The sequence below is a fragment of the Anser anser genome (assembly GCF_964211835.1).
Source record: "Anser anser genome assembly, chromosome: Z".
Classification (NCBI taxonomy): domain Eukaryota; kingdom Metazoa; phylum Chordata; class Aves; order Anseriformes; family Anatidae; genus Anser; species Anser anser.
The window spans coordinates 16,459,285-16,477,659 of NC_139723.1; the positions used below are offsets into that span (position 1 = coordinate 16,459,285).

General features: G+C 43.3%; 1 long non-coding RNA gene across 1 annotated transcript; it reads left to right on the forward strand.

The window, feature by feature from the left end:
* Window positions 1-3,005: 3,005 nt before the first annotated feature.
* LOC310889073 lies at window positions 3,006-11,304 on the forward strand. Its single transcript, XR_014576358.1, has 3 exons — window positions 3,006-3,107; window positions 6,755-7,170; window positions 9,787-11,304. It is a non-coding gene; the product is annotated as an uncharacterized lncRNA (long non-coding RNA).
* Window positions 11,305-18,375: the final 7,071 nt, after the last annotated feature.

The window sequence follows — 18,375 nt, forward strand, 5'->3', positions numbered from 1 at the left end:
ACACTTTCTGTCACAAGAAGGGGATGTTTGAGGGTGCTGTGAAGTGGTTTTCTTCTGGAGAAAAGAAATGAAAGACAGTGGAAGATGAGAAGGCCCAGATTTATCTGGAGAATGAAAACATGCTTACATTTCCAAGCTTTAAAACATAATACTCAAATGACATGTTGTTATATGAGATGAATACACATCTTCCTTTTCTCCCAGAGCAGCTCCATAACTCATCTCTTATTAACTACCTTCACCAACAAACCTCTGATCTGCACACCACTCACTTTACTCCCAGAGTCTCTTCTTCAGGCTCCTCCATCATGACACCTGCAGTGTCTCTTGGGCTCATTCAGCCTGCCATCATCATCCAAAAGCCACCTTCTGGATCAACCTCTACCTCTCACTGGATTGCCTACCCCTGAAACTGTTTCCTTCCCAGCCTGTATATTGTATAGACGTGGGGATGCTGCAGTGCTGCATCTTGAGGCATGCCTGACCTACTGCATTTGCGCACAAGCACAAATTCCTGGCTGGAACAGGAAAAATATGAATCTTCCATTATAATATATATATTAAAATCTCAGAAACTAAGGCTGACATTTTGCAACTTCTGGGAGGCACTGTGGAGGATGTTTATCCTAATCCTATTTATAGGGAGCCTGATGCATGGTTATTAAGTGCTGGCCTCAACGATGTGCATTGAAAAATCCCACCAAGCACCACTGCTCCAAAACATCTCATGTCAGTTGGTTAGAAAGCAAGCAGAAATCCGAAATCCCTTAAAGTACACTTTTGCAGATGACCCTTCCCTTATTTTTGTCAGCCTTTGTTGCATTCCTCCAGCAGTGGAGGGAGACCTGTTTTATGGGTAGATGGATCTTGATAGGATTAACACAAAGCAGATGCAGTCTGTCAGAAAGAACCCATGACATTTCCATGCCCTAGCAGCAATTTGAATTACAGATTCACACAAAGCAGCCTGTTGTCTCTGATTTAGATTTTTATTTGCATTGAAGAGGCTACTTCTCAAGAATGAACTATGCATATAAAAATAGAAAGCAAAGGGGGGAAAAATTGGGGGCTGATCAAGATGCAAGTGAATATATAGAACTGTCAATTCCACACCATTCTGCCTTAACGCTTGTTTGCCTAGGCACATCAGGCTTCTGCAGCACATCAGCATACCGTAATAATCAGCTCACTAAACTGCTCCAGCTGTGTGCGAGGTGCATTTGCTTCCCTCGGGCTGTGTCCTGCCCCTCAGCCTGCCCTGGGACCTCCTGGAAATGGGCAGCGCAGGGCTCAGCAGGTGTAGCATGCTGACTGCAGACAGCAGTTAAGCCTGGCATTTGTTTCACAAGGATAAACGTTGTCATTCCCACTTCTCTCATGATTTGGGAAGGGATTTTGTTATTTTCTAATATCTGTGAAATCCTCTCTCCCTTAAGGGAGAATGGGAGATCAGCAGGAGAACCAGACCAGATTTTTTGGCTCTCTTTCTGCAGCCTCTTTCTCCCTGCAGGCAGCAAAAGAAATGGCTAAGAGCCCTCCACGTGGGCACAGCAGAAGCTGTCATTTTGATTTCTCCTGGATGCTCAACTCAAAATGCTCAGCAAAACAGAGAATTTCCCTGCAGCTAATCCCTCCCATCACTCCCCACCATTGATTAAAGGCTTCCAACATCCTCCCCAGTGGGGTGGGTTTCTGGCCAAGGGAGAGATTGGTCACAGCTTCATGGATACCAGGGGAATGAGGCAGGGACCCCAAAGATCTGGTGGGGATCTGTGCAGGGTGTCAGAGGACCAGAAACTCCAGCAGGGATGTTAAATCCTGCTGCACCCACTGCTCTCCAGGCCCTCCACATTCAGAAGTGGGCACCAGGAGAGTACCATAAGGAGACACAGACAAGCACATGAGACTTTACCGTTGCTTCTCCCTCCACTCTCACCCCAGTTGCTTTGCACGGTTGGTTACACGTGAAATGCTCGTGAGCCAACAGCAATGAACTGAGCCAGCAAATCAAGCCATAGGACCACAATAACCCAAGATCCCGCAGTACCACCGTGCTCAACACGTAGAGGATCAGCCTCACATTGGGTTTATGGCTCACTCCCGCTCCAGCCAGCTGCCAAGGATGATGTCTTTCACAGTTGTTCGTTGTCTAACTCACAGCTGCGCAGCGGGGCCTCCTTTGAAAGATACACCCAATCCTCACCACAGACAGGTATTAACTTTATTAAAAAGGCAGTTACAAGAGGAGAACAAACCTTGCAGCCTGTCGGATACACTCCACACGGGAAGAGTTACATCCCACACGCACAGTACTTTCACCTTCCTCCACAGAACAAGCTCTGGTATAAAGTATCAAGATATTTGTGCTCAGATTTCCCTCGAGACAATGGGTTTCCAAATAAATTGGATGCTGCATTACATCTCTTTTCCATTGGGGAGAAGGGGGAGACAATAAATTTAGAAACAAACCAAGAGTGAGACAGAGCACAAAAGAAAATGAAATCAGAAGGAGAGCAGGGAAGGCTCATAATAAAAGCATATCCCTTTGAAGCCACCGTCACATACATGCTTTTCCCTCTAGCTGCAGCCATTTTGCAGAGCTTTATTAAAATAGCATCTCTACAGAGGAATTACTTAAAAGAGAGAAGTAATAGATTTTTCAGAACCAATGAAAACAAGCCCCCTAGAAACAGGAGCTATTTTCTTTCCCAGACAGGAGTTCTTTAATTCCTTTCTCATCTTCATTCATCACAGGGATGGGATGGATCAAACCACAGCAGAGGTCTGTGATGGTGCTGCCAACTGTCTTGAGAATGCACTGGCCAGTCAACAAACTAGTTAAAACAGCCAAAGCTACTGCCTGAATTGCCTTGCAACGCCAAACCAGGAAGCAACAAATATCCCTTCTGAAGTGGGTAACGGGGCCCCACTGAAAAAGCGTGTTAGTGACAATTTTGTGTTGTTGGATTTGGGCAGCATTTCAGCAACTTAACAAGAGGAGGAGTGGGAGGTGGTGCGGTCTCTGTGGGCAGCCTGCTGTCGGTGGGAATAAAGCAGAGCAGATGCAACCCTTGTATGCAGCCGATCACACTTCCTGGCAGGCTGAGGTATTTGAATTTCAGATTTATGGCTCTTCCTAGTTTGCTGTGTGTTGTGGGTTTTTTTTCTTAATTGAAGTGTCAGTTCCAGGGAGGATTTTTTTTTACTATTTTTTTATAAACTATATAACAGGAAGGAATGAGGTTCAATTGTACAGGAGAAAATGGGAATATTATCTCAGCCTCTAAATATCATTGAAAATTACAGTTAGTACTTTATAGGGTAACTTCTGCAGGTTTCCTTGCTCTACAGGGCTGTCCATGATGGAATTTTACCTTGTTTCTCCAATGATGAAGTGTTCCACTGGGTACTGATAGCTATGTCCTTGGCTGTCCCTAAACTAAGTGCCTTCAGTATCTCTAGGAACAATGGAAGGATCTCAGCAAAAGCAAAAGTGAGCTTAATTCTCTTTCTGTCAATCATAGGCTTCCTCTCAAATAAATAAAGAAATGTTCATTTAGCAATCAGTACTTTTTCTCAGTTTGACATCTAATTGTCAAATATCAAAATGATCTGCCCTTTTCAATACCAAAGCAAAGTCACAATGCTTACAAAGATAGTATTGATAAACTTCTGTCCTTTGAAGCTGGATTCAGTCCTTTGTACTATACGATCTCTGAGTAACTCATGAAGTTTCCTCTATTGCAATTACATAAGCTAACATAAAAGTCTGTTTTAGCCTCTTCACTGTAAAAAAGCATGATATGAGTTCCAATGATGCATTTGGGCAGATTTACTCCTTAAGATTTTCCTTAATTAAAAATTAATATTAAAAAAAAAAAAAAAACAGAGCAGCCAGCCACAGCTCAAGCTGAATAACAGAAACATCAGGACTGAACTCTGAATCAGACATAAAAGATCAGCACAACGCCCATTACTACAAAGATGTTTGTTGTTCTGCTAAATTGGGGTACGGCATCTCTGAAAGGAAATCTCATTTCCAGCATTCTGCAAGAGTTCCTTCTGAAAGGTAGCTCATTCCAACATCCTTTGGAAGAAGATTAAGGGATCAGAGAGCAAAACCATCACAACCTCTGGAACTTTAAACTAAATCCCTTTACCCTAAATAACGAGCTTTCTACGCTAAGCTAGGCTTATTTGACTTCTGCTCCTGAAAGCCAGAGTCTTCAGCTATTTTATATCTTGTAAGCAGAAGGAAGTGTATTATTCCTATATTTCCCTTTTATTTAATGCCTCCCGACAGTCTCTGGGACAGCACTGCACCATGACTCTGGCTTCAGACAATTTAACCAGGCAATTACCGATTTTCCTGCAGTTCTCTGGCTGACAGTACTCACTGCAGGCAGAAAATAAATGTTTTATTGGAGCATATGGGGGGAGAAAAGAGGAAAGGAAGAAGGAGAACGGATAAGTTTTTCCAGATGTGTTTGGGTCTCCCAGCTGCCTTTCAAGGTGTGCTTCTGTGCCACCTCCTTCCCTGTGCCATTAACACCTGCAACAAGTGGGAGATGAGGTGCTATGGGAACACGAGGACACTGTTTTCACCTTTTTCCACTGGCTCCAGATCTGCTTCACTCGTTACAGCACATAAGAGGCTTGAGGTTTGTTGCAGGTACAGCTGTAATAAATACTATTCTTGACCAGGAATAGCAGGACTGTAGAAATATGATATGTAGCTGCCATAACATCTCTCATATAACAGTGTACACAGCCAGCAGACTTATTTGTTTACAGGCCATGAGAAATATGAGATCTTGCCTTAATAAGAACGAGCAGTCTTTACTGACCTGAGATGAAACTAAGCAAGCAGTAACAACATCATGCCAATACAAGTTCTGCTGTTTGTCTGTGTAGCTGGCCCAATACATCTATTTTATCTTGATGAGATCTGACTGGCTGCAACAGAGTTAATCCTGTCTTACAATGTCATAAGTGCTAATGATCCCCAGAGTTTTCATAAAAGCTGATGATTTGAATTCTGCACAGTTTTGTAGCACACAGCTGGGACATTCCCAGCTCCATTACATCCTAGGCCTTTTATCTGACTCAAGATACCTTTGACAAGCCCAAACTGCTCTGAATTGCTGAGATATGTATTTATTTACTAAGAAGAGAATTTCTTTGTTAAACACTCAAGATGTAGAAATAGAAAAACATTCTCATATTAAAACTTTGCCGTCAGACTGTACAAAGCTATTTAAAATCAAACTCACAATGTTGACAAAATGTTCTAGATATTAAACAAATATAATCTGTGGAAGCCAGAGAATTGACAAATTTATGCCTGTTAAAATTATGGGGAAGATTATTTTGGGAGTTATTGAAAACACCTGATCAGAACCAACATGAGTTCGCAGACAATATCAAATTGGGTCGAGCTGTTGACTCTGTTGTGGGTGGTGAGGCCTTGCAGAGGGATCTGAACAAATCAGAGAGCTGGGCAATCACCAGCAATATGAAGTTTAACAAGAGTAAGTGCCAGATTCTGCACGTGGGAAGGAGCAACCCTGGCTATACGTACAGACTGGGGGATGAGGTGCTGCAGAGCAGGCCCACAGAGAGGGATCTGGGGGTTGTGGTTGACAGCAAGTTGATGAGCCAGCACCATGTGCATTGGCGGACAGGAGAGCCAACCACGCCCTGGGATGCATCAAAAAAGGCATGGCTAGCCGGGCGAGGGAAGGGATTGTCCTGCTCTGTTTGGCGCTGGTGCGGCCTCACCTCGAGTACTGTGTGCAGTTCTGGGCACCACAGTACCGCAAGGACATGGAACTGTTGGAGAGTGTCCAAAAGGAGGGTTATGAAGTTGGTGAAGGGTCTGGAGAGGAAGCCATATTAGGAGCAGCTGAGGTCCCTTGGTTTGTTCAGTCCAGAGAAGGTGAGGCCTCATTGTGGCCTGCAGCTCCCTCACGAGGGCAGCGGAGGGGCAGGCGCTGAGCTCTGCTCTCTGGGGACAGCATATATTTATATATACATATATATGCAAATGAATAGCACAATAATAGCAGAAAACCATAGAAGAACAGCCGTAAATCAAAGGCACTTTCTTCAGCAGCCCCATGACGTGGTCCCTTTTCCTCCCCACCTTGCTAACCCCGGCATGGAGTGGGAATGGCTGTCACTTCCTGCCACACAAACAGATTCACAGGCTTAATTAACACTGGAAAGTTTGTTCAGCTAATTACGAATGCAGCACAAATGGCTCACACCCACACCCTCCCACCGTCTTTTCCACCAGCTGGACACTCCATTCCAGCTGAAGCTGCCTTTGAAGCTGACACAAATCTGACATCCAGCAGAATGCAGTAAGTAGTAAGGCTTTGTGTTGGCTGCAGTTCTTACAGAAACAACGTCAGCCTCCCCAGCCCACCCCTCTTTGGGATTTCTCAAGGTCTGACAAGGCAAAAGAGGTCCACGACCCAGCAGGAGCAACTTGGTGGGTGGGAATCTGCAGTAACAATGCTGAAGCAGCATCCACGCTGCTCTGCACAAAGCAAACCCTGTGCCAGCAGAGTCAGGCTCCCTGTTCTCACTCACAGTCAGTGCCACACATTTTCCTTTTCCTTTTTTTTCTTTTTCAGTCACTTATAAAATAATTCCTTTTAATTCCATAGAATCTCAGATTTTTTACTGATCAATTTTTTTGGAAAAGGTCTGTTTGGGTTTTTTATTTATTTAACGTTTTCTCTTTCAGTATAAGCACCAGGGGGATATTTGCTAGCCTCAAGACACTGCTGTTGTCCTGATGCCTATTCAGACCCTAGCAGAAGTTCAGCACAGCAGGAGTCACCAAACACCAAGTGAGCAAAGTCCATAAACAGTTGCACAGCATGGGAAACCCTTACTGAAAAGTTAAGAGAAGAGCTGTGAACATCTGGCATCACAGGCAGCACTATGAATGCTCTGTATTTGTATTGCATATATGCACAGCAGTGATTGCTTAACAGATTGCTCCACAGCCTCCTGCCAAGTAAACACCCAGCAGCAGTAAAGGACTTCTGTTGGAGCTTTCCAGGATAACAGTCCCTATGCAATGGAGCATTGCTGTGGCAGCTTTTCATCCAGTGACCCCCTCTCCTGCATAGTGGAGGAGCCTACTCTACTCTTCAGGTAAGGTACCTCTGGAGCCTGCACTGGGAACAGAGGACCTCTAGAGCGGATGCAAACAACTGTTCCCATCCCAAGGCTTTTTCTCTCACCGCTGAAACAGGAGAGAGCAGTGTTACAGCTGCCTGGTCCCCTTCCCACTTCCCAGTCCCTGGTGACATGTGCGGTGCTCTCAACTCATACTCAGCAGCACCATAGTGGAACACCACCACATAGCTGTCCTTCAGTGACCTAGACTAAAAAAACACCTACTCATGCTGGGCATTCGACCCAGCCACCTACCAGCCACCTCCCGTGAGTGCCACAGTTCTGCCTGCAGAGGAAATTATGCAAACAATCTGAGAGAGAAAACAAAATGATCTATATATATATATATGCATATATATGTAATATTCTTTTAATTATAACAACTACTTTGTTAAATAGCCTGAATCTGAAATGTGGGAATCGGCAGGTGTTGTGGCTTTTTTTTTTTTTATCTTTTTTTATGTATCTATGTGTTTAAAACATCAACTGAAAGCTGAAATGTCTCACGCACTTTGGTAGGAGCTGAACTTTGTATTTGACATATCGTATACTTTTTCCACTGTTTACCAACCCTGGACTTGGTTTGTCTGTAAATAAATCGATCAGTAATGAATTGTTATTTTTTTCCCTTGTTTATCGCTGATGCTTATGCTGCAATGAAAATTAGCCCAAGATCAGCCTGTTTCTCTCTGAAAAGAATGAGATGTTCCACACCTGTGTAAGCACTACTACAAGGCACTATAAGACAAAATCTAATACCCAGAACGTTGGTGATATGTAGGTACTTCATTTTCATTGATTTCTTTGGAAAATAGGTCATTAATACTCTGGCAGGCTGGTTCTCACCGTGCAGACTTGATTCTAGTCTAATTTTCTAAAAGTCTGTGTTCAGAACAGACTTTTCCTTCTATTTTTTTACTATAAGCTAAAGAACTATGAATACAGCTCAAGTACAGGCTGGATGAATGCAAGAGCCTTGCAAAGTTTGCCCAAATTTCTCAAACCTGCCAAAGTGAACTTAAAAATATCATTTGTGCAGGATCTCCTGTAGGCTTTCCATTGAGGCCTAAGTCAATACAAGAACACCCATATTCATCTCACAGTATTTCCACACTGTTGTCATGGTTTTTGTTGGATCTAGCTGGTAGAGCAGAAAAATCATACAAGTTGGGTCAGACATATAAGGATGTATTTCAAAAAAATATTACGAGAAAGTTATAAATAAGATTTGTTGATGCTTATGAGGAAATGTCTGATATCATAATAAATAAAACATTATTTCAATTTAAATGAAAAACAGAACTGATATGTAAGAAAGCATGCAAGGCTGATATAAAAATAGTGCCTTCCCATTTTTCTAGAAACTTTTGCAAACTCTTGTTGGGAGAAGCATGAAAAAAAAAAAAAAAAAAAAAAAACAGGAAAAAAAAGGTTTCCCTCTCAGCATAGGGCTGTTATCTCATTTCTGTTTCTGGTAAGGGTCAAGGCTCCATTTTCACTGAGTTATATACAACTTCAAACCCCTCTAGTGAACTTGTGGGTGTAAAACTTGGGGAAAAAGAAAGAAAAAAAAATCTCTTTCTATACTTCCCAGAAATGGCTCTTTGACAGGAGTCTTCTTTTTAGACTGTTGACTGCCAAATTCACCTGCAAGCTTTTTCTGGGACATGAATGGATTCCAGGCCTCCCACACCAAAATGCTGCCTCTATCTCCAGTCCTCACAGGGATGTCAGCACTAAGACACCTGCTCCTGTTGGATATTAACTGGCTCATCATAATCTACAGTCATCACCACGCAGTTGGGGTGCTCACACGCTGCCAGACAACATCATTAAAGGCGGTGTGGCAATAAAACTTTACTACTGAAAAGTTACCTCCACTTCACACTGGTGTTAGGGAGACCTTGGGCGATGCAACTGAATTTGACGGAGCAGGGAATCGGCAGCAAAAAGCATCAGCTGTGAATCAATCACTCACCCAAGCTGTTCTGCAGTGCTTGTGTCTGACCAGCGTCATGAGCGAGTGGTTCATGACAGCACAGACACACACTGGTGCTCCCCGTGCACGAGACAAAGCTCCAAGTGAAGGAGAGAAGTTATGTGCCCATGGCCATGCTTGGTTTCCCTGCTGCGTGGGATGGCACATCAGAGCAAGTGGTTGTTGCCTACAGTCTGGACAGCTGTGCCCCACACCTAAAAAGAAGAAAATCAAAGAAATTCAGCTTTTTTTTTCTTTTTTTCTTTTTTTTTTTTTTACTGCTAGTTAAAAGGGTCCATGTGATTCAGAGACGGGATGACACTGTCTATGTGCCAGACTCTCTCCTTTGTCATGGGATCATGGAGATGCAGCTCCTCCGCAGGGAGAAGTACTTATGGCAATGTATTATTGAAGAAAATCATAGTGCTTTGGCTCAGATGTCAATTCCCATTATAAGGCAATGCTGTGACAATGTTCTGGTAATACAATGCATTTTGGCAGTGCTTTGCTTCACTGCCTTTTTTAATAAAAAGTAGGGGGGGGGGGAGGGGAATAGTAATGATAAATTTGCTTAGGGAATTAACCCAGGTATCTGTTCTGTTTCTCTTATGTAGACCACAGAAGAGTCCCATTGACCACTGGACCTTGCATCTGCTCCTACTTTGCCTGTGACTTCTTTGGTTCCCTGAAAGACAATCTTATCTGCATTGCAGATGATCCTTTAATCCTCAGGTCCTCCTGGAGCACAGCACTGCTTACAGCTGGCTTGGCAGAGGCATGGCTGTTCAGCATAATTTAAGGCTGTGAGCACACATCATCTCCCGGCTACAGGCATGCCCGCGGGCTGCTGCCCCTCTGCCACACCGGCTCCGTGTCGCTGCCTCTTTGGCATCTGAGGCACTGTCTGAGCGCTCCCTCCTTCGAACAACACAAGCAAAGACCTGCAGCCTGCACTCAGTAACTCTCCCCTGCTGAACCACAGACTTGTCTCCCGCTGGGGTCAGCAGGAAGCCTGTGATGGTCACACAGCAGTGCTCCTGCTCAGTGTACTGCAATACAGACTTAAGCCTCATCTGTGGCATGTCAGCCGATATTCCCCCTCAGGTGAAATTCTTAAGGAAGAAGGTCAAGGCCACTTTAAAAAAAAAATACGTGATTATATGCTATGGGTTGATTTCATCACCCACTCTTTCTGCCTTGGACCAATTCATTAAATCATTAGTTAAGCTGACTTAGCTCCCTTGACTCAGTAGCTATTCCTGGTGCAAGGCTTTTTTTAAAAAATGAGGGCATTCACAGGCAAATTCAGCAGCCATCCATCAACCAGCTGTCCCTCGAGAAAAGGAAATTAGGGCTTTGACTATCCTCCCAGTTTTATGATCTTGTCTTTCCACTAAAATTGAGCTAGACCTCTGGGGGTAAGGATAACAAAAGGCTCGCTGAGTCAGTATTTAGGTTCTGCTTCCCTTTGCCACATACTACTCCCGCTTTGCAGCCAGGCTCCCACTCTCCTGAATTCTCTGTCCAGAAGTTGGAGATTATAATAGTGGAAATTATTTCGTTCCTGGGCCTGAAAGTAAAAATAATAACAACAATAATAATAATAATAATCTTATGCTTTCAGAAAAATTTTGCATGTGAATGAAATCCAGCTTCTAACTGCCTGGTCTCCTTGATCATGGTCAAACACTGAAGAGAAGGAAAACCAGCACAGACATTTTGTGTGGGTCACTTAGCAACAAAGTACTGAGCACAGCATCAGTGTTCATCTGGGACCAAAGATCAGGAGTTGTAGAAGGAACATGGAGAGAAAGATCCTTTCAAAATTGGTGCAGCTTGGATTACAATTGTTACAATGTGCTCCTGAGATGAAAGAGGGAAAAGGGTATTTTTCCTATTTCGTCTTTTCTTTTAACTAGTGTTAGACTCTGAAATGAGTCCCACCAGGAAGAAGAAAATGCACATCTGAGAGAGTTTTCTGTACTAACACGGGATTTCTGTTGGTTTGGTCACTGGGGAGTTAGGGTTATGTTTTTTCTGAGAGTTCCAGCAGGGTATTCTTAACCTTGACAGTTCAGGCTCACAAGTGCAGCCACTGCTTGGGGAAAAAAAAAAAAAAAAAAAAAGAAGAAGCATTGCAAGATTGCCAGGATAGGTCACGTTGAAAAGGCAAGAGATCCCTTGGAGGATCTCCTCTGAGCTTCTGGAGATACAGGGCTTCTTCACCCATCAGTTCCTCTCTGTAGCCCTGGTCTAGTAGTTTGCTAATGTCTCTCCCCACTTAAATTTCCTGCATGGGCAAGTCATACAATATCAGGTGAAGGATGTGAGTGACACTGCCCTGAAGAGGGCTGGAACATCGGAGGTTGTTCAATCATGCTGAAAGTTTATTTAAAAATGCTGCATATTTACACTTTCCAGTTTGCCTTCAAATGGTTACAGCAAGGTGTTTTTGTTTGTTTATGGTTTGTTTTTTTTTGCACTTTGGCACTGGCTCTTTCAGAGACCCTAGATGAATCAAACATCAGCCCTGCCAAAAATAAAAGATATTTACCCCATAGCCACCCTCTAATTCAACAGGCCCTTGGAAGAGGGCCAAATCAGTGTGCTCTGATTCAAATGTTCAACACTGTTTTTGAAGATCTACATATCTCTTACTCTGTGTTATGAAACAGGAAGATGGCCACTAAAAAAAAAGCTACCTTTAGTTCAGTTTTACTAAGATATCCTCACCATCTTCTTTAAGCAGTTCTCTGAGTAATTTCTTCCCTTTCATAATCTGAAAGGTCATTTTAATTCATGGCCTCTTTAACATTATTAAGATTTTTTTCCCTGAAGGAAAATTTTTTTTCCTTCTCTTTTTTTTTCATTTTTTCTTCTTCCTCACAGTGTTCATTCCAGAATGAATGGACTTCTTTATACTGAGGTTATACTTTGTCATGGGCATTGCTCTGGTCTAGCATTCAACTCTACTCTCCATACCTAATACCTTTAATAAAACACCTGTTTCTGCATGTATTAATACATTTCATTTAGCACTTCCCAAAAAGAGAAGGGGGGGGGGGGGGGAGATTCAGGGAAACTAATGTTAGGAAAAGGTATTTAATTACTGTTTTCAACTTTAATGATACAGATCCAGTTGAAATTCAGTTAACAACAGGAAATTATTTCTGCCTTACATGATTATTTCTGAGTATAACTTCCATAATTGTGATTACTGGCAATATGATTATAAAATTCACAGATCTTATCACCATATGTGAATGAAGGAATGGATTACATTGCCAACTTTAAATACAGTTAGATGTAAAATATCCTGCCCACAAATGTATTCAGTTACTGTAAATATGGTCAAAACCCCACAGACTGTTGTGGATTATAAAACCTGAAAACACTGTTATAGGTTTACTTGTAGCTTAAACCTATGTTTCCAGTGGATCTGACTTCAAAGTCTTGCATGGAATATAGAGAAGGGTTGCTTTTAATCTCCCTTTTTAAAAGACATCTCCCCACCACTATCAGACCATTCTGTATTTACAATAATTATTTTAATTTTTTTTTTGCTTAAAATTAGTTTCAAATAATTCTTTAGCTTCATAATTATCCCCAGATCCCTGAAAAGCACATAACGTGGCATATAGCCTGCAGAAGAGCACTCAGTCTCATCAAATGAAAACTGCTCATCTAAGTCTTGAAACGCGAAGTCAAAGGGAATATTTGCACTGGCTGTCTCTAAGCATTAATTTAGGTGCAGGATGAAATTGAAAATATTTGCAAGGTGCCTCGGGTTAAGAAACATCATTTTTAAATGCCACCTACCTTTGAACTGTTGTTCCCTGGGGCACAAGCAGAAACTTTGGTTTGCAATACTCATTGGTGAGCTACCAGCAAAAAATGCTGCTTGGAAGATAACCCTTGGCATCATCAAGTTGCCCATTCTGTAACATCTTCTGACTTTCAAAGCAAAGTGACCTAATGTCTGCCCTTCTGTCTTTACCAGAAAGGCTAACAGCTATGTAGTAGTTCTCCAGGAGACAATCAAAATGCCACAGATCTAGCATTTTGACTGATTTTTCCTCTTTCAGATAAAATCCAACTATGTTTTAAAGCAAACAACTCTTCTGGAATAGGAAATCTGAATGCTGACTTTTCTACTCCTTTTCCTCCCCCTGCTCCCCTACCTCCTCAGTCCCCCCAGGTTCATACACATAAAATAATTTTGCTTAATTCCATCATGACACTTTAGTTTAGTTTAGTTCATTGCAAAACTGCTTCTCAGCTTAAGCCAGCTGTCTGCAAATTTTTCTCTGGTTCTTTACCACGATCCCACATGAACTGCAGTGTGTTTCTCATTATCTGTTACATTAGTACTTGCACAGTTCAGGGTGAAATGTGTAGACATAGGTCATCCAGTGCATATTTCACACTTTAGTACAGTCAGTTTGATTTTATATCTGGTAAAGACAGTGCTGGCCAGTGACGACTTTAAATGGCAACCCATCTAAACCCTACCAGCTTCTGTTTGATTGTAGATTTGCTCTCCCATGCCCCTTCTCCTTGTGAGTATAGAGGGAAGGAGCAATGCAAGCTTGCTCAGACAACTGTAGCCAGTTTCTCTGGGATAACTCCAGCCAGGTTTTTTTTTTTTCTATAAAAAATGGATTGATATTGAGTTCAGTGTCCCACAGGATCAGACATTAATTCAAAAGAAGTGCTTGCTAGGGTAGTGAAGAGCAGAATGTAGGACAATACTTCATTTATTTGACAGAGGAATGATCGAGAGGTCTGAGGCTAGGGTGAATAGCCAGGTGCTCACATGGGCTAATTCAGCTTCTTGTGTGGCCAAAACTCCTCTGTTTCAATTTCCCAGCCTCTGAGACAGAGGTGATATTTACTCACTGCATCTACCTTACAGGTCTGCTCTGAGATTAATCAATACCCGTAAAGTCCTTTGAAGATCAAAAAAGCCATAAGAAAACTAAAGGGCTGGTATGACAAACAGACCTGTTCAAATACAGTGTTGCAACTGAAGGTACACTTGCTGGACCTGGTGGCATTTTTATTTTCCTCCCCAAATCCATTTCAAGGAGTCCAGGCAACCATTACCATATAGCAGCGCCACTGAGATCAATGGCACTGCGACAGAGATGAGCCTGCCCCTGTGCGTAAATTCCTGGATAAGTCCTTTGAAACAATGGGAAAATCCTATTCTATCAATGTTATCTTGCCCTCACAGGCACAGCCTTAAACCTTAAGTTTTTGAGCTCGTGTTTTATGATCTCTCCCTGCCTGGCTTTAAAGCAGTAATGTATGCAGCCTTCTCCCATAGGCTCTTGCTGTCCGAATGCCCAACACCACGGGACAGGAGGTGGCAACACAACGGGCGAGCTACCCCCTGAAACAAACAACATGTCACACCACCAAAAGCCCACCAAAGAGGTCTCTGCTCTGCCGTTGTAGTGCCCAGGCCTGCAAACCTCGTTACCAACACCCTGCGGCAGGCACGAACCCTTCGCTGCTCGGGCTGAGGCCTGGGCGTGGCACTAGGCCCTACGAGTGAGTGCCTAACAAGGAAGGCCTGAAATGATGACAATTGCATTTCTGCCGCCCCACACGTCCTCAGGCAGCGTATTCTGCTCATAGGAGGGGCTTCAAGAGCTTTTCCCTTCTTTTTCAGAGCTTGCAAAAGGCTCCAGCTGTTTTCTCACAGAGTCTAATATCAGCACCGCGATTGCCACCATTAAGGTGTCCACTCACCCCAGGCATATTAAGAGTTAATTGACCGAGACTTGTGTATGTTGCTAAACCCACCAAACTCTTTCTTTTCCACAGTAGTGCCTTTCAGACGTAACAGCACAGCACACACAGCACTTACCAAGCAGCTGTGCCTTGCACCTGAGTTTCTCACCTTGGTCCTTCCCCTCTATTTTGCTTCATTCGGGGTCAGCCGAGCGCTGTTTGTCCTATGGGATCTGATCCTCGTGGGCTGGAAATCCTGGTGGGAAGCAGGGTAAAAGGGATGTTTAAAAGGGATGTTTCCACCTGTAGTCCTCTAGCATTAGACTTATAAACATGATGGACGTTTTGGCTGCTAGGACAACAGAGCAGCCTTTTTAATTCGACATTAGCTGTGCAGTTTAGGTGGCAAAGTAGCGAACAAAATGTATTTTTCAGCTGCAGAAGAAATGAAGGGATTAGCCCACTGCTAACAATAAAATGAATTTTAGCTATTATGTCCAGATGCCAGATTTAACACTGATAAGGAAGTCATTCACCAATCAAAGGAAAACTGTTTCATTGTAGGAGCCTTATAAGAAGGAAAACATTTCTTGCTGCAATGAGTTCCTCCCTCCCAAAGCCAAACTGAACTGTGCATTTCACTGGCAGTGTGAGGAAACTCATCTCTGATTATCCGTGACAATAATTTGGCTAATGCTAGCACTTTTAGAAGCCCTCCTGCAAACAGTTTGCCAGCTGCTGGCACGCTGTACACAGCAAGAAAATTAGCTTAATTGCTTTGTCTACAGCTGAAATAATTCCTGGTTAGTACGCGCGCTTGTGAGAAATGCATGTGTAATTTAGGCCACGAGGACAACTAAGTACAAGCCATCTATCATCGGCCCAGGCTTACACCCAGGGCCTTTGCTTTCCTGGCATATCTAGTCTGCTGGGCATGAGCCTGCGCTATTCCCCCAGCAAAGCTCGTGCTGAATACACTGAAAGAAGCCTGGGCCTTTGCCACTCTGTTGCCCACTTGGTAAAATATCATGCTGCCTGCACAAAGATCACGCAACATCAGCTGTGCATGACGTTCATTCCTGATATTGTGAAAGGACTTGCTTCCTTTCTAATTCACTCCTAACGAACTTGTTACACAGGGTATTGGTATGCGAGCACGGACAACTGCCCCTGTGCACCAAGGAAAGCAAATTATCTCACTTGAGGAATTACCTCATTTGTCAAGTAGAAATCTGCACTGTAAATAAATCCATACTTGGCAGAGAAAAGACAGAGAGAACAACACGCGCAATGCCTGATGTGTATAATCTTGAAGAACAAATAATTATCGAACACCTTGGAAGCATTACAAACCTATCTGACCAGTGCATTTGCTTTCAGGTAATGCAGAGCACTAATCACGAGTCACACTGGCCTCCCTCCAGACCAACCATCTCTGCAAGAAGAGGCACCATCATCTGACACACAGCACACTCACTCTTTCCTCCAAGCTCTTACCGGAGCCAGTGACTCAGCCTGATGTCAGAGGGCAAATGCTTTCCCGATGAGATTTAAAACTGAGGTCCCGACCTGCTGTGATAATTAAAGATCTTCAAGTGCTTTTTGTAAGTGCAGGTTTGTGTCCTGGCAAAACTACACTCGAGATAATGGCATTGTACTGCCTCTCCAGCTCGAGCAGGACAGAGTTTCCATTCCAGACATAGTTTCAATTGTCTACCTTTTCTTTCTGTACCACTGGGCCAAATGGCATCAGCATGTTCAGCCTTAAATAACAGCATTTCACCTCAACAGCAGCTAAATTTAAAGCCACCTCATGCTGTTCCCATTTCATGGCTTCTTTATTAATTAAGACACCTTCCACTGGTTACTCAGACCAGATACAGAAGGGTTAGGGTCAGCACTGAGATGATCTAAAGCTGTGTGGTCTGTGGGAAGCTCAAGCCAGGCTCCAAATTTCAGGTGACCAGGAAAAAGACAATTTTGTGTTCTTAATCAACCAGGAAATTGTGTTGCAATGCCTATATTAAAATATCTTGGAAGGCTGCAGAGGCAAAAGTAAATGCCAGAATAAGGCCATTTACTCACCCCTAACTTCCTGCCAACAGCCCCACACTATTCTGGCAAGAAGGACAAAATGGGATTTAATCTCTTGGTCATATACTAGAGTGCTGCACAGGACCCCAGCAGTGTCACAAGCAGGATGGAGGTCTGGAGGACTAGTACACAGGCACGCCAATACAACACAGGCATCTCCCTATAGCAGGCTCCACCCTCTCTGTCAGCTAACTGCAAGATGCCAGGCTGTTGGTCTCCAACTTGGTCTGCACTACAGTGATGCCTGGACTCTGATTTCTACCAATAAGTGCATTATAGAAGCTCAGGACCACTCCTTCTCCTCTGTCACCAACATCTCTCTTTTTATCTTAATTCCTGTACTTTCTCTGTTTAGTGTCTTCCCTCTATTCTCCATCAGTCTCCTGCCATGACATACACACCCCCAGTGTCCCTAGAGTTTTGTATGTCAATCTCTCCACTGCCATTTCCCACTTTTCCTGATTTCTTTTCTCAGTATTAAAATTCTCATGAAGCAAACCAATTTTTTTGCAGATATTAAATCATGAAGCATCTCAAAGTGCAAGACAATACTTCTGGCAGACCTTACAGTAGTTAAATGTTGCAGAGCTATGAAAGTAATAGCCCTTTCTGCTGGAACTCCAAGGGCCATGTTGGGGTACATAGGCAGGTACAGACTCTCTTGGTTGCCCCAGTAACAATTAAAAGCTGCAAACAATCACCAGTGTATGGCCACTCATATGTAAAGAAGGGTATTGTCTCTTAGCAGTGTTTGCCAGCCTAAAGCTACGAGGGTGGTCTCACCTTTCTCACCTTAGCTGGCAAAAATGAAACAGCAACTTGCTAAGCAATTTGGTGCCAGATGAAAGAAATCTAGGAAATGTGCCCTTTCAATGTCACCTTTCTTCTCTATGTTGACTACTCTTACTATGCTGTCTCATGAAGCCCAAACAAAAAGATGAATCACAAGAAGAAAACAGAAGGAAACACAGAATTACTCTGTTTGATCCTACTCTCCCCATCCCACAGAATTACTTAATTTGCCAGTAGTCTGGAGAGCACTGAGCCAAAAATCTCTGAAGGAAATTATCAGAGCAGCCTGCCATACAAAACACACGGCTCATATGTCAAAACATAGCAGGGTGATGCGAGGCTTAAGAAGGAGGGAACAGTGCTGCTGCTTGTGCAAAATGCTCTCCAGACCACCTCGTGTAAACAAAGCCAGCAAGGCGTTTCAAAGGCAAACATGCCCTCACTCACCCCATGTGGGATGCAGGTATTTTCCACTGAAGCTGAGTCTACAGGAGCTTCTCTTACCCGGTGGGAGAGCCCAAACGGTGCAGAATGTGCTCTAACTTTGAGATGTGGAATTTCTTTCATCTTGTCTCAAG